The following is a 17,456-nucleotide window of genomic DNA, read 5'->3' as shown; positions in this document are numbered from 1 at the left end:
CCTACACCCACCCACTCAAATTCAAACCATCAATCCTTCCTTTTCACACATCAAACCCCCTTGGCCGAATTCACATATCTCCCTCTATCTCCTCCATTTTCTTCTTCTTCTACTACTTTCTTTCTTCTTTTGCTCGGGAACGAGCAAACCTTTTAAGTTTGGTGTGGTAAAATCATTGCTTTTTATTTTTCCATAACCATTTATGGCACCTAAGGCCAGAGACACCTCATTGAAGAGGACAAGCCCATCACTAAGAAAAGGATGGAGCAAACAAGAGATCATGGACCTCAACAAGAATATGAGGAAATTCTCCACCATGAAGTCCCTGAGATGCCTCAGGGGATGCACTTTCCTCCACAAAACTATTGGGAGCAAATCAACACTTTCCTAGGAGAATTAAGCTCCAACATGGGACAACTAAGGATGGAGCACCAAGAGCATTCCATCATCCTCCATGAAATTAGAGAATATCAAAGAGCTATGAGGGAGGAGCAACAAAGACAAGGAAGAGCTCAAAAGCACCATTGGTTCTTCAAGAAGAGGAAGACGCCATCCTCACTAAGGTGGACTCATTCCTTAATCTCCTTGTCTATTTATTTTACTGTTTTTCAATTTTTGAGCTTTATGTTTTCTTTATGTTTGTGTCTTTACTATATGATCACTAGTGTTTAAGTGTCTATGCCTTAAAGTTATGAATATGAATCCATCACCTCTCTTGAATGAAAAATGTTTTAATTACAAAAGAACAAGAAGTACATGGTTTCGAATTCATCCTTGAAACTAGTTTAATTATTTTGATGTGGTGACAATACTTTTTGTTTTCTGAATGAATGCTTGAACAGTGCATATGTCTTTTGAAGTTGATGTTTATGAATGTTAAATATGTTGGCTCTTGAAGAATAAGAAAAAAGGAGACATACTATTTGATAATCTGAAAAATCATAAAAATGATTCTTGAAGCAAGAAAAAGCAGTGAATACAAAAGCTTGCAGAAAAAAAAATGCAAAAAAAAGAGAGAAGAAGAAAAAGAAAAAGCAAGCAGAAAAAGCCAAAAGCTCTTTAAACCAAAAGGCAAGAGCAAAAAGCCAATAGCCCTTAAAACCAAAAGGCAAGGGTAATAAAAAGGATCCAAGGCTTTGAGAATCAGTGGATAGGAGGGCCTAAAGGAATAAAATCCTGGCCTAAGCGGCTAAACCAAGCTGTCCCTAACCATGTGCTTGTGGCGTGAAGGTGTCAAGTGAAAACTTGAGACTGAGCGGTTAAAGTCGAGGTCCAAAGCAAAAACAGAGTGTGCTTAAGAACCCTGGACACCTTTAATTGGGGACTTTAGCAAAGCTGAGTCACAATCTGAAAAGGTTCACCCAGTTATGTGTTTGTGGCATTTATGTATCCGGTGGTAATACTGGAAAACAAAGTGCTTAGGGCCACGGCCAAGACTCATAAAGTAGTTGTGTTCAAGAATCAACATACTGAACTAGGAGAATCAGTAACACTATCTGAATTCTAAGTTCCTATAGATGCCAATCATTCTGAACTTCAATGGATAAAGTGAGATGCCAAAATTATTCAAGAGGAAAAAAGTTACAAGTCCCGCTCATCTGATTGGAGCTAAGTTTCATTGATATTTTGGAATTTATAATATATTCTCTTCTTTTTATCCTATTTGATTTTCAGTTCCTTGGGGACAAGCAACAATTTAAGTTTGGTGTTGTGATGAGTGGATAATTTATACGCTTTTTGGCATTGTTTTTACACAGTTTTCAGTATAATTTAATTAGTTTTTAGTATTTTTTTATTAGTTTTTAATTAAAAATCACATTTCTGGACTTTACTATGAGTTTGTGTATTTTTCTGTGATTTCAGGTAATTTCTGGCTGAAATTGAGGGACCTGAGCAAAAATCTGATTCAGGCTGAAAAAGGACTGCAGATGTTGTTGGATTTTGACCTCTCTGCACTCAAAGTGGATTTTCTGGAGCTACAGAACTTCAAATGGCGCGCTCTCAATTGCGTTGGAAAATAGACATCCAGGGATTTCCAGCAATATATAATAGTTCATACTTTGCCCGAGTTTAAAGGACGCAAACTGGCGTTCAACGCTAGTTCCATGCTACATTCTGGAGTTAAACGCCAGAAACAGGTTGCAAAGTGGAGTTAAACGCCAAAAACAGGTTACAAACAGGCGTTCAACTCCAAGAGAAGCCTCTACACGTGTAAAGCTCAATGCTCAGCCCAAGCACACACCAAGTGGGCCCCGGAAGTGGATTTTTGCATCATTTACTTATCTCTGTAAACCCTAGTAACTAGTTTAGTATAAATAGGACTTTTTACTATTGTATTTACATCTTTAGTTTCATCTTTAGATCATGTTTGGGGGCTGGCCATTCGGCCATGCTTGAACCTTCATCACTTATGTATTTTCAACGGTAGAGTTTCTACACACCATAGATTAAGGTATGGAGCACTGCTGTTCCTCATGGATTAATGCAAAGTCCTACTGTTTTTCTATTCAATACAAACTTATTCTGCTTCTAAGATATTCATTCACACTTCAATGTGAATGTGATGATCGTGACAATCATCATCATTCCCAACTTATGAACGCTTGCCTGACAACCACTTCCGTTCTACCTTAGATTGAATGGGTATCTCTTGGATATCTAATACAGGGGACCGAGTCCGAGATATTAGAATTTTCGTGGTATAAGTTAGAACCCATGGACGGCCATTCCTGAGATCTGGAAAGTCTAAACCTTGTCTGTGGTATTCTGAGTAGGATCTGGGAAGGGATGGCTGTGACGAGCTTCAAACTCGCGAGTGCTGGGCGTAGTGACAGACACAAAAGGATCAATGGATCCTATTCCAGTATGATCGTGAACCGACAGATGAATAGCCGTGCTGTGACAGAGCATCTTGGACCATTTTCACTGAGAGGACGGGAAGTAGCCATTGACAACGGTGATGCCCAACATACAGCTTGCCATGGAAAGGAGTAGGAATGATTGGATGAAGACAGCAGGAAAGTAGAGGTTCAGGAGGAACGAAAGCATCTCTATACGCTTATCTAAAATTCTCACCAATAAATTACATAAGTATCTCTATCCCAGTTTATATTTTATTTATGTTTTTATTATCAATTCACCATACCCATTTGAATCCGCTTGACTGAGATTTACAAGGTGACCATAGCTTGCTTCAGGCCGACAATCTCCATGGGATCGACCCTTACTCACGTAAGGTTTATTACTTGGACGACCCAGTGCACTTGCTGGTTAGTTGTGCGAAGTTGTGATAAAGAGTTGAGATTACAATTGTGCGTACCATGTTGTTGGCGCCATTGATGATCATAATTTCGTGCACCACTATGGCATATTTTTTGATGGGCTGAACTGAGACATTGCAAATACTGTTGAACATCACCCATTTGTGAAAATGGAAGACCTGGTGAATCTGGCTATCAAGGTGAAAAAACAGCAAAAGGCGAAGGAGCTATAAAATTCTTCCAACCCTACTTCAAGGTGGGATTCTAGAGGTGCTAATTTCTGAGAGAATATTGGGTCCAAAACTACCAAATCAAAGGAGAGGCCTATAGACCAGCATAGAAGGAAGAACGCGCCTATTTCACTTCTAAATCTCCTTTAAGACATCGGGAAATTACCTGCTTTAATTGCCACAGATTAGGCCATTATGCTTCTGAGTGTCCAAATAAAAGTACCATGATCATTAAACCGAATGATGTTTTCTTAGAATCTGATAACTTAGATGCATATGAGGACATGCCACATGCAGATGATGCTACAGATGATGATGATATAGTTGAGTATGTTGTTAGTGATGAGACCCTTGTTACTAGGCGGATCTTAAATGTTCAAGCCAAGAATGATCGTCTAAAACAACATGAGAACATCTTTCAGACAAAAATTTTGTTGGGAGACAAGGTTAGACTCATGATCATTGATGCTGGAAGTTATACAAGTGTTGTTAGCTCTACCATGGTTACAAAATTGGGAATGCACCAAACACCCTAACCCGTACAAGCTGGAGTGGCTAAGTGATGTTAGTGAACTGAAGGTTGTAAAGCAAATCCATGTACAGTTCTCTATTGGGAGATATAGTAATGAAGCACTATGTGATGTGGTACCCATGAAGGCTTGTCATCTAATCCTAGGGCATCCATGGTAGTATGATAAGAAGGTATTCCATAATGATTTCACAAACCGATACTCCTTTACTTACCTTGGGAAGAAGGTTACCCTTGTACCTTTATCCCCAAAAGAAGTTTACTTGAAGCAATTGAGCATGCGCGAATCCATAAAAAAGTCTTTAGGATGTGAAAAGATTGAAAAACATGAGGGTAAAGAGAAGTCTCTGAGAGAAGAAAAGAGTACAAAAAAGAGTCAAGGTCTGAGTGAAGAGAGTTGTAAGAGAGAAAAATCTATGGGTTCAAAAGAGAGTGAGAGTGCTCACAAAATGTGTTTTTATGCAAAAGAGAGGGATCTGAAGCTAGTTTAGGAAAAAGAGAATTGGTGTTAGTGAGATTTCGAGAGTCTTTACTATCTACCATTGAAACTAACCATGAACTATATAGTGCCTTTATGTCACTTTTGCAGGAATTTGGAGATGTCTTCCTGGAGGAGATGCCACTAGGTTTATCTTCGTTACGAGGCATTGAGCATCAGATTGACTTTGCCCCTAGTACAAGCATTCCAAACCTTTTGGCTAAGGATTTTGTAAGAGAAAGCATGAGTCATTGTGCTATTTCGGTACTTTTAGTGTCCAAGAAGGATGGCTCACAGAGGATGTGTGTTGACTGCCGAGCTGTAAACAAGATTACAGTAAAGTATCGCCATCATAAACTTAATGATATGCGGGATGAATTGCATAGTTCTATTATTTTTACTAAAGTTAGTTTAAGGAGTGGTTATCATCAAATACGAATGAAACCTGGTAATGAATGGAAAATAGCTTTCAAATCAAAATACAGATTGCATGAGTGGTTAATTATGCCATTTGGATTGATAATGTACCTAGTATATTCATGAGATTAATGAATCATATTTTGAGAGAATTTTGAAAAAAAGTTTGTAGTTGTTTATTTTGATGATATTCTTATTTATAATAAATGTCTTAATAATCATATTTTGCACGTTAAATCCGTTTTAAAGGTCCTTAGAAAGGAAAAATTGTATGCTAATCTCCCGAAGTGCTTGCTTTGTTTGAGTAAAGTAGAGTTCCTAGGTTTTGTGATAAGTTCTGGGGGGATTGAGGTAGATGACAAGAAAGTGAAGGCTATTAGGGACTCATAGTGTCTCTGATGTTCGAAGTTTTCATGGTCTTACAGGTTTTTATAGGAGTGGTTGATGCGCATAAACTTGTTATGCTACGATTTAGGAAATTGCACGATCGGCAAAATTCCTTCCGGCAAGTGCACCGGTTATCGTCAAGTAAAAACTCACAATAGAGTGAGGTCGAATCCCACAAGGATTGGTTGAATGAGCAATTCGGATTAGAATTATGTTCTAGTTGAGCGGAATCAAAATTTAGATGAGAATTGCGGAATGTAAAATTGCATGAATTAAAGAGCGAGAAGCTAAATTGCTGAAATTAAAAGGGATGGGGTGATTGCATGAATTTAATTGCAGAATGTAAAAAGAAAGTGGTAGATCAGAAATGGGGAATTCATTGGGTGTTAGGAGATATTGAGATCTCCGAATCAAAACATTTTTATTTCTTCCTCAACCAATGCATTCATTGAATTTTGCTTGGCAATCTTATATGATTGGATCCCAATCCCTTGGCTCACCAATTCTCTCTAAAAACGAACAAATTCCCAATCCCTTGGTTTAAATGTTCATAAGAAGAGATGATGCTCGATCACTGATTATACCACACAGTTTCATGAACCACAATTTGGTAGGATTACATGTCACAATATCCATCCAAACCCCAATCCAATTCACTGTGAGAAAGCTTCTCTAGCATGAATCCTCCATTCCTTTCCCAAGGTTCCGAAGGATTCCAATTATGGGTAGTTTCTTTCCCAAGACAACTACCCAATGGAATTAGATCGAGAAGCTTTCTAACAAAATTCAAGAGAAAAGATTGAAGAAGAAGATAAAACTATTATTGATTCATTGAATTACAATAGAGCTCCCTAACCCAATGAAAGGGGTTTAGTGAGTCATAGCTCTGAATTCAATTACAAAACTAAAAGAAAATGATCTCAAGTTCTCCCCCGATGATCCTAACTAACTTAAATTCTATCCTATTTATACACTTTCTAAATTGAGCTTCTGTTGTGTTTCTTGGGCTTTGAGGCCTTTCCCTGATTTCCTTTTGCTTTGGGTTTATGGTCCATAATCCTGATGAGGCTGTGATCCAATTCTGTAACATTCATTGAGCAGACTTAGTGATAAACAAGTAATGACATAAAACTCAACAAATTAAAGCTCCAGACTCATCAATCCTTCAGGTCCAATCCCATAAACCATGATATTCAATTGGGTTTCATACCATAATACGTTTAAGTTAATGTTTGTGCTCAAATGCTAACTTAAACTTCAAGATATTTGGCCCAGAAACCTCTTTCAAAAAGTGGCGTTTAAGTTGAAGTTTAAGTTTCAGTTTAAGGTTAAACTGAAACTTAAACGTGGAAATGGAAGAAAGCAACCCAGGAGTGTGAAAAGTCGAACACGTTTAAGCTTCAGTTTAGGGTTGAACTGAAGCTTAAACGTGGAAATGAAGGAAGCAACCCTGGAGGAGGAAAAATAGTCGAACACGTTTAAGCTCCAGTTTAAGGTTAAACTGGAGCTTAAACGTGGAAATGCTCCTGGTGCCTTTCTTACTTCTGGCGTTTAACCTCCAGTTTAAGGTTAAACTGGAGGTTAAACGTGGAAATGCTCCCTGGTGCCTTTCTTACTTCTGGCGTTTAACCTCCAATTTAAGGTTAAACTGGAGGTTAAACTTCAGTTCCAGCATTTCTTAGCCTTCATGATTCTGGCGTTTAAGCTCCAGTTTAGGCTTAAACTGGAACTTAAACGCCATTTCCAGCATTATATGGCTTGGTAGTTTAAGTTCCAGTTTAAGCTTAAACTGGAACTTAAACTCCACATGTGATATTCAAGCTTCCTTTATTGATTTTGTTGCTTCCTTGCCTAGCCTCTTCTTCCCTGAAATCATCCAAACAATTGCATCAAAGTCTTGCAAAATTTCATGAGAAATCTTCCATTCATAGCATTCAAGTAATATGACTAAAAACTCATGGAATTTGCATCAAAATCATATTGTTTGGATGGTTCATTGCTTTGTTATTCATTCAACCATTCTTGGTTACTTTAAGCTCAATAAAATGCATAAAACAACTAAAACTAACAGAAAAATGCTAGTGAAACTAGCCTAAGATGCCTTGGCATCACAACACCAAACTTAATACTTGCTTGTCCCTAAGCAAGTCCTGAGTTATTTGAGAAGAAAGTATGAAACAGAAAGCAATTACATTGGCTATATTAGCAAGCAATTGAAGTTCATCAAAAGGGTTTTATGCAGAAAGTTGCAGCATCACTTTTTCATTCTTATCAGGTAAGATTATCACTTTTTCATTGCATCCATCAAACACTGCTATGGCCTCTTGTTATTCTTATGTCCTTGGCACTTTTCTCTTCTTTGTTTTTCCTTTCTTTTTCTTAGAGCTCCTTTGCTCCTTGTTTGCTTAGTATCATGTGTTGCACAATCCTTTGGCATTTTCTTTTTCTTATCAGTGCACTACACATATCCACTACAGGCATTTTAGTTCACATTTCTTCTTGAGACATTGGTGCCCAGCACCTCTTTGTGTGACTAAATGTTTTGTATTTAGGTTGCTCTTGATAATGGACTTTTGGTTGATAATCCCGGGTTAGTTAACCCAAGTTACCAAGTGTTGAAACACTCCTCAGAACCTATTCATCCAAGCATATCCTTAATACATAAACACCACAGGCATTTGTCTCAGAAGTTCAAACCATTGGTGCCTAACTTATTTTCTCAATTTTTTTTTTTGCTTTTTGGTTGCCCTTTTTCAGTGGATTTTTCTTCTTCTTTTTCTTTCTTTTTCATGGCCAAAGACATTTATTCATCAAGATCCATAGACAGTTTTCAATTTCTACACAAAAAATGATAATTCTACACTCTATTTCCAGTGATCTGACTAAACAATCAAGCATGCATACCACCACTTAATTCTACTTGATTTGTCACTAATTGAGCCAAGTTACTTTTGTTCAAACTTTTCTTTTATTTTTGGAAACAGAACAAGCATGGCAAGCATTTGTTTAAGAAGGTGAAGTTATATCCAAACATCTAGGCATTCATTTTATTCAAAGCAATAAACAGACAAACATACTAGAAACTTCACATTCCAGAAATATTCAACAATTACAATTTAAACCAGAACAAGCATGCTTTTGTTTGCCCTTTTTAAAGAATTGTCAAGGAACAACACCACCTTGTGAAATTCCTTGTTTTCTCTTTGTTGCCAGGAAACATTTTGATTTCTCCTTCTTCTCCTAGTTGTTGCTTCATGTTCTTTCTCAGATCCTTGTTTCCTTTCCTGCAAAGAGTGATGAAGTTGCTTGCTTCTCAAGCACTTGAGTGGTTAGCTCAACTATGTATGGGCAAGTGTCTGAGTCTTAAGTTGGTGTGTGAACACCAAACTTAGTCTCCTACTTACTCCTCTGCTCTTTGAGTCCTTGAATTCTCCTTGGAATGAAGTTGCTGCTAAGGATTTTAAGCATTTCTGTGATTGCTTAGAATGGTTGTTCCTTTCGTATAATTCAAAGGTTGTTGTGTTCAGTTGATCTTTATGGTGGAACACCAAACTTAGAGTCACACATTCCCCTTTGAATTATTGATCCACGAATTCATTGTTTGGTGTGAAACACCAAACTTAATTCTTTGCAATGCACAGAAACTACTTCACCCTTTTTATTGAAACAAATAAAAGAAACAGCAAAGGGGTATTACCTCAGGTTGGGTTGCCTCCCAACAAGCGCTTCTTTAACGTCACTAGCTTGATGGTTGCCCCTTGTTAGGGTGGATTGTAGTGCTTGATGTCCTCTCCTCTCACTATGAAAACGTCCCCATTTGATTCCTTCATGATCTCCAAATGTTCCATAGAAAGAACTTTCCTGATTGTGAACACTTGAGGGAGCTGGGAAGGAATGGTTTTGAGGCCAGGTGGGATTGGCAGATAATGACTTGATATCACTTTATCTCCCGGAGAGAAACCTTCAGTGGGAATTTTCTTGTTTCTCCACCCTCTTGGCAATTTCTTTACAATTATTCCCTTTCTCTTGAGGATTTCTTCATTGACCCTTATGCCAGGAGGATCCTTCTGATCTGTTTCTATTGATTCTTGTGGCTTTAACTCTTGCAATTCTTGTTTGCCTTCCAAGGACTGTTTCAGAGTTTCAGCTGCTGGATTGCTTTCCTCCAAACACAGATGGCTACTATCATCCTTAGGCTTTTCAGGTTCTGGTTCAGGCTCAGATGCAGGTTTGAAAACATTGAAAATGAGCTGTTCATCATGTATTCTCAAGATTAGCTCTCCTTGTTCTACATCTATGAGCGCTCTAGCAGTGGCTAGAAATGGCCTTCCCAGAATGATAGGGTGTAGGTAGCTTTCCTCCATGTCCAAAATGACAAAGTCTGTGGGGAAGAAATAATTTCCCACTTTCACCAGCACATTTTCAACTACCCCTTCAGCTTGCTTCTGAGTTTTGTCAGCCAGTTGTATGATTACATCAGTGGATCTCACCTCATTCAGTTGTAGCCTCTTCATAAGAGTCAGAGGCATCACATTTATGCTAGCTCCTAGATCACAGAATCCTCTGTCAATTTTTGTTTCCCCTATGATGCAGGGGATATGAAAACTTCCTGGGTCTGTTTTCTTAGAGACTATGTCCTTCTTGATGAGGGCACTGCATTCTTTGTTCATTATTACAGTTTGTCCTCCCTTCAAAACTCTTTTCTTGCTCAGCAATTCCTTTAAATACTTGATATGTGTAGGCATCTGCTGGAGAATCTCAAGAAAGGGAATATTGATATGGAGAGACTTAAATGTCTCTAAAAACCTTGAATAGGTTTTCCCTTTTTCACCTCCTCCTAACCTCTGAGGAAATGGTGCTTTTGGTTGGTATGTTTCCAGCATGCCTTTTTGCAGTTCCTTGGCTTGCTCAGTTTCACTTTCCTGCTTAGCTTCTTCCACACCTTCCTTCAAGATTTCTGTCTCCTGTTCTGAGGGTTTGATTCCTTCTTCTTCTGAGACTTCCTTCAATATGGTGATGGCCTTGCATTCTTCCCATCTCACTCCCTTTTGTTCCCCTTTAGGATTCTTCTCTGTGTCACTAGGGAACACTGCAGTTGACTTGGGGGTCTGTTGAGATAGCTCTCCTACTTGAGACTCCATCCTCTTGAGTTTTTCACCATGGTTCCTTAAGGTGGATCTCACATCATCCCTAAAGCTTTTCAACTCACTTATGTCCTGACCCATGTTTGCCAGCATTCCTTCTATCCTGTTTAATTGATCTTGAAATTGTTGGCTCGGATTAGGTTGGGTAGGTTGATTATTTTGGCCATGATATGATGGTTGGGAGTAAGTGTTTTGTGTGGCTTGATATGATCTTTGGTTGGAGTTTTGGTATGTGGACTTGTTATGTTGGTTTTGCTGGTTTCCCCACCCAAAGTTTGGGTGGTTTTTCCAGCCTGGGTTGTAAGTGTTGGAATGTGGATCATATGGTTGCCTTTGATGATTTCCTACATAATTGGCCTCTTCCCAATCACCTCCTTCAGTGCTTGCTTCCTCTTGATCTTGTGTGTGTATTGCAGCCACTTGCTTTGTTTCTAATTTCCTGGTGAGCTCTGCTAGTTGCTTGGCAAACACCTTGTTTTGGGCTAGAATTGTATCAACATGGTTCAGCTCCATGACTCCCTTAGTGTTGTGTCTCTCTGATGCATAGTAGTACTCATTCTCAGCCACTGTCTCAATCACTTCAATGGCTTCTTCCACAGTCTTTTTCCTGTTCAATGAACCTCCTGATGAATGGTCTACAGCCTTCCTTGATTCATAAGAAAGTCCATCATAGAAAATGTGCAATTGCACCCAGTCATGGAACATGTCTGGTGGGCATTTCCTTGTCAAATCCTTGAACCTCTCCCATGCCTCGTAGAGAGTTTCACCATCTTGTTGTCTAAAAGTCTGAACCTCAGATCGAAGCCTATTGACCTTTTGTGGGGGGTAGAAACGTGCCAGAAACTTGCTTTCCACCTCGTCCCATGTTGTTAGGCTCCCCCTTGGGAATGATTCCAGCCACTGAGCTGCCTTGTCCCTAAGTGAAAATGGGAACAAAAGCAGTTTATAGGCATCTTCCTGGACTCCATTAGACTTCACAGTGTCGCAAATTCTCAGGAATTTTGTGAGATGTTGGTTTGGGTCTTCATTAGCACTCCCACCAAATGAACAATGATTCTCCACAAGTGATATTAGCTGTGGTTTGAGCTCAAAATTGTTGGCCTGAATGGGTGGTTTCTGAATGCTGCTACCACAATTCCCAGATGTTGGGTTTATGTATGAACCAAGAACCCTCCTCTCGGGAATGGCATTGTTTCCATCAGCTCTCCCAGGGTTATGAACTTCTCTTTCCATGTTGAGATCTAGAGCTTCCTCAAAATTGTCCTCAGATTCTCCTTCAGATTCTTCTTCTCCCAGTACTCTCTTCCCTCTTGCTTCCCTTCTAAGTCTATGAAGGGTCCTCTCTGGTTCGGTATATGGAGGAGTTGATGTCTCTCCTCTCCTACCTGTCATACAAGAACACAGCACAGGCAACAAACAAGTAAAATACTCTTGGTTAATGGAAGAGTATGGTTAGAGCAGTTGAGGAATTAATTCAAATAGTTAGTGAGTCAGTGAGTTAGTTGCTTGAATTTAAAGGCATAAAGAAAGAAAGCATGTAACAGAGTGCAGAAATTAAAATTCAACAAGTAACTTGAACTGAATGAACAAAGCAAGAAAAATGCTCAATCTAGTTAACTTCCAATTTGAGAATTGTCAATCGAAAACCAATCCCCGGCAACGGCGCCATAAACTTGATGCGCATAAACTTGTTATGCTACGATTTAGGAAATTGCACGATCGGCAAAATTCCTTCCGGCAAGTGCACCGGTTATCGTCAAGTAAAAACTCACAATAGAGTGAGGTCGAATCCCACAAGGATTGGTTGAATGAGCAATTCGGATTAGAATTATGTTCTAGTTGAGCGGAATCAAAATTTAGATGAGAATTGCGAAATGTAAAATTGCATGAATTAAAGAGCGAGAAGCTAAATTGCTGAAATTAAAAGGGATGGGGTGATTGCATGAATTTAATTGCAGAATGTAAAAAGAAAGTGGTAGATCAGAAATGGGGAATTCATTGGGTGTTAGGAGATATTGAGATCTCCGAATCAAAACATTTTTATTTCTTCCTCAACCAATGCATTCATTGAATTTTGCTTGGCAATCTTATATGATTGGATCCCAATCCCTTGGCTCACCAATTCTCTCTAAAAACGAACAAATTCCCAATCCCTTGGTTTAAATGTTCATAAGAAGAGATGATGCTCGATCACTGATTATACCACACAGTTTCATGAACCACAATTTGGTAGGATTACATGTCACAATATCCATCCAAACCCCAATCCAATTCACTGTGAGAAAGCTTCTCTAGCATGAATCCTCCATTCCTTTCCCAAGGTTCCGAAGGATTCCAATTATGGGTAGTTTCTTTCCCAAGACAACTACCCAATGGAATTAGATCGAGAAGCTTTCTAACAAAATTCAAGAGAAAAGATTGAAGAAGAAGATAAAACTATTATTGATTCATTGAATTACAATAGAGCTCCCTAACCCAATGAAAGGGGTTTAGTGAGTCATAGCTCTGAATTCAATTACAAAACTAAAAGAAAATGATCTCAAGTTCTCCCCCGATGATCCTAACTAACTTAAATTCTATCCTATTTATACACTTTCTAAATTGAGCTTCTGTTGTGTTTCTTGGGCTTTGAGGCCTTTCCCTGATTTCCTTTTGCTTTGGGTTTATGGTCCATAATCCTGATGAGGCTGTGATCCAATTCTGTAACATTCATTGAGCAGACTTAGTGATAAACAAGTAATGACATAAAACTCAACAAATTAAAGCTCCAGACTCATCAATCCTTCAGGCCCAATCCCATAAACCATGATATTCAATTGGGTTTCATACCATAATACGTTTAAGTTAATGTTTGTGCTCAAATGCTAACTTAAACTTCAAGATATTTGGCCCAGAAACCTCTTTCAAAAAGTGGCGTTTAAGTTGAAGTTTAAGTTTCAGTTTAAGGTTAAACTGAAACTTAAACGTGGAAATGGAAGAAAGCAACCCAGGAGTGTGAAAAGTCGAACACGTTTAAGCTTCAGTTTAGGGTTGAACTGAAGCTTAAACGTGGAAATGAAGGAAGCAACCCTGGAGGAGGAAAAATAGTCGAACACGTTTAAGCTCCAGTTTAAGGTTAAACTGGAGCTTAAACGTGGAAATGCTCCTGGTGCCTTTCTTACTTCTGGCGTTTAACCTCCAGTTTAAGGTTAAACTGGAGGTTAAACGTGGAAATGCTCCCTGGTGCCTTTCTTACTTCTGGCATTTAACCTCCAATTTAAGGTTAAACTGGAGGTTAAACTTCAGTTCCAGCATTTCTTAGCCTTCATGATTCTGGCGTTTAAGCTCCAGTTTAGGCTTAAACTGGAACTTAAACGCCATTTCCAGCATTATATGGCTTGGTAGTTTAAGTTCCAGTTTAAGCTTAAACTGGAACTTAAACTCCACATGTGATATTCAAGCTTCCTTTATTGATTTTGTTGCTTCCTTGCCTAGCCTCTTCTTCCCTGAAATCATCCAAACAATTGCATCAAAGTCTTGCAAAATTTCATGAGAAATCTTCCATTCATAGCATTCAAGTAATATGACTAAAAACTCATGGAATTTGCATCAAAATCATATTGTTTGGATGGTTCATTGCTTTGTTATTCATTCAACCATTCTTGGTTACTTTAAGCTCAAGAAAATGCATAAAACAACTAAAACTAACAGAAAAATGCTAGTGAAACTAGCCTAAGATGCCTTGGCATCACAACACCAAACTTAATACTTGCTTGTCCCTAAGCAAGTCCTGAGTTATTTGAGAAGAAAGTATGAAACAGAAAGCAATTACATTGGCTATATTAGCAAGCAATTGAAGTTCATCAAAAGGGTTTTATGCAGAAAGTTGCAGCATCACTTTTTCATTCTTATCAGGTAAGATTATCACTTTTTCATTGCATCCATCAAACACTGCTATGGCCTCTTGTTATTCTTATGTCCTTGGCACTTTTCTCTTCTTTGTTTTTCCTTTCTTTTTCTTAGAGCTCCTTTACTCCTTGTTTGCTTAGTATCATGTGTTGCACAAGCCTTTGGCATTTTCTTTTTCTTATCAGTGCACTACACATATCCACTACAGGCATTTTAGTTCACATTTCTTCTTGAGACATTGGTGCCCAGCACCTCTTTATGTGACTAAATGTTTTGTATTTAGGTTGCTCTTGATAATGGACTTTTGGTTGATAATCCCGGGTTAGTTAACCCAAGTTACCAAGTGTTGAAACACTCCTCAGAACCTATTCATCCAAGCATATCCTTAATACATAAACACCACAGGTATTTGTCTCAGAAGTTCAAACCATTGGTGCCTAGCTTATTTTCTCAATTTTTTTTTTGCTTTTTGGTTGCCCTTTTTCAGTGGCTTTTTCTTCTTCTTTTTCTTTCTTTTTCATGGCCAAAGACATTTATTCATCAAGATCCATAGACAGTTTTCAATTTCTACACAAAAAATGATAATTCTACACTCTATTTCCAGTGATCTGACTAAACAATCAAGCATGCATACCACCACTTAATTCTACTTGATTTGTCACTAATTGAGCCAAGTTACTTTTGTTCAAACTTTTCTTTTATTTTTGGAAACAGAACAAGCATGGCAAGCATTTGTTTAAGAAGGTGAAGTTATATCCAAACATCTAGGCATTCATTTTATTCAAAGCAATAAACAGACAAACATACTAGAAACTTCACATTCCAGAAAGATTCAACAATTACAATTTAAACCAGAACAAGCATGCTTTTGTTTGCCCTTTTTAAAGAATTGTCAAGGAACAACACCACCTTGTGAAATTCCTTGTTTTCTCTTTGTTGCCAGGAAACATTTTGATTTCTCCTTCTTCTCCTAGTTGTTGCTTCATGTTCTTTCTCAGATCCTTGTTTCCTTTCCTGCAAAGAGTGATGAAGTTGCTTGCTTCTCAAGCACTTGAGTGGTTAGCTCAACTATGTATGGGCAAGTGTCTGAGTCTTAAGTTGGTGTGTGAACACCAAACTTAGTCTCCTACTTACTCCTCTGCTCTTTGAGTCCTTGAATTCTCCTTGGAATGAAGTTGCTGCTAAGGATTTTAAGCATTTCTGTGATTGCTTAGAATGGTTGTTCCTTTCGTATAATTCAAAGGTTGTTGTGTTCAGTTGATCTTTATGGTGGAACACCAAACTTAGAGTCACACATTCCCCTTTGAATTATTGATCCACGAATTCATTGTTTGGTGTGAAACACCAAACTTAATTCTTTGCAATGCACAGAAACTACTTCACCCTTTTTATTGAAACAAATAAAAGAAACAGCAAAGGGGTATTACCTCAGGTTGGGTTGCCTCCCAACAAGCACTTCTTTAACATCACTAGCTTGATGGTTGCCCCTTGTTAGGGTGGATTGTAGTGCTTGATGTCCTCTCCTCTCACTATGAAAACGTCCCCATTTGATTCCTTCATGATCTCCAAATGTTCCATAGAAAGAACTTTCCTGATTGTGAACACTTGAGGGAGCTGGGAAGGAATGGTTTTGAGGCCAGGTGGGATTGGCAGATAATGACTTGATATCACTTTATCTCCCGGAGAGAAACCTTCAGTGGGAATTTTCTTGTTTCTCCACCCTCTTGGCAATTTCTTTACAATTATTCCCTTTCTCTTGAGGATTTCTTCATTGACCCTTATGCCAGGAGGATCCTTCTGATCTGTTTCTATTGATTCTTGTGGCTTTAACTCTTGCAATTCTTGTTTGCCTTCCAAGGACTGTTTCAGAGTTTCAGCTGCTGGATTGCTTTCCTCCAAACACAGATGGCTACTATCATCCCGTGCGCATCGATGAGTGCATCCCAAATTCTTGATTTTCCATGATTCCTCCACTTTGCATGCTTTCCTCTTCATTCCTTTGATCCATTCCTAGCCTTTTCAACCTGAAATCACTCAACAAACACATCAAGGCATCTAGCGGAATCAAAGGTGAATTAAAATTAACCAATTAAGGGCTTAAAAAGCATGTTTTTACATTTAAGCACAAATTAGGAGAAATACATGAAACCATGCCATTTCATGGAATAAATGTGGGAAAAAGGGTGATAAAATCTCCTAAATTCAGCATAGAATGCACCACCAAATAGTGGTGCATCACTCCTCCCCTCAACCTAGGAGGTTTAGAAACGCATACTGAAAGGAAATACAACAGTAAAACTCGAATGTGGTAAATGATAGGCGTCCTCTCCTAAGAGAGATGTAAAATACACTTTAAATATTAAACAGATGACTAGTAAGGGTAAAACAGTCTATCCAGTGCTAAAATTCACTTCTGGGGCCCAGTTGGTGAGTGTTTGTGCTGAGTTTTGGTGAGATCCACGTGCTATGAGGCTCCTAGGGCATTGAGAAAACTCCATTTAGATTTCTGTAGCTCCAGAAAACCTCTTCCGAGTGAAAGGAGGTTAGATCCGGACAGCATCTGCAGTGCTTTCTCTGTCTCTGAATCAAACTTTTGCTCCAGCTCCTCAATTTCAGCTGGAAATTACCTAAAATTGCATAAAAACACAAAAACTCATAGTAGAATCCAAATATGTGAATTTAACACTAAAATCTATAAAAAATTAATAAAAACTAAGCAAAACATACTAAAAACTATATGAAAATAATGTCAAAAAGCGTATAAAATATCCGCTCATCAAGGAGGTTTGTTAAAGTTTTTTCCACTCTTACTGCACCTTTAAATGAAATCATCAAGAAACATGTAGGCTTTAACTGGGATCAAGAACAAGAACTTGCTTTTAACACCTTGAAAGATTTGTTGTGTTTTGTCCCCATTCTTATTTTTTCAGATTTTCTAAAACTTTTGTAATAGAATAGAATGTGATACTTCTAGGATCAGTATAGGTGCTGTTTTGATGCAGAAAAAGCGAGCAATTGCTTATTTCAGTGAGAAGTTGAATGGAGCTTGTCTTAACTACTCAACTTATGATAAGGAGCTTTATGCCTTGGTGCGAGCTTTGGAAAGTAGCAACATTACTTGCT

The 17,456-nt window shown here is 38.3% G+C and overlaps 1 non-coding gene across 1 annotated transcript; it reads left to right on the top strand.

The window, feature by feature from the left end:
- Positions 1 to 11,148: 11,148 nt before the first annotated feature.
- LOC148548073 (small nucleolar RNA R71) lies at positions 11,149 to 11,252 on the top strand. Its single transcript, XR_015898557.1, has one exon. It is a non-coding gene; the product is annotated as a small nucleolar RNA R71 (small nucleolar RNA).
- Positions 11,253 to 17,456: the final 6,204 nt, after the last annotated feature.

Source organism: Arachis ipaensis, chromosome B8 (genome assembly GCF_059453495.1).
Source record: "Arachis ipaensis isolate K30076 ecotype BB chromosome B8, ASM5945349v1, whole genome shotgun sequence".
NCBI classification, from domain to species: domain Eukaryota; kingdom Viridiplantae; phylum Streptophyta; class Magnoliopsida; order Fabales; family Fabaceae; genus Arachis; species Arachis ipaensis.
The sequence above is the reverse complement of the archived record's forward strand: the minus strand, read 5'-3'. Positions and strand labels throughout refer to the sequence as shown.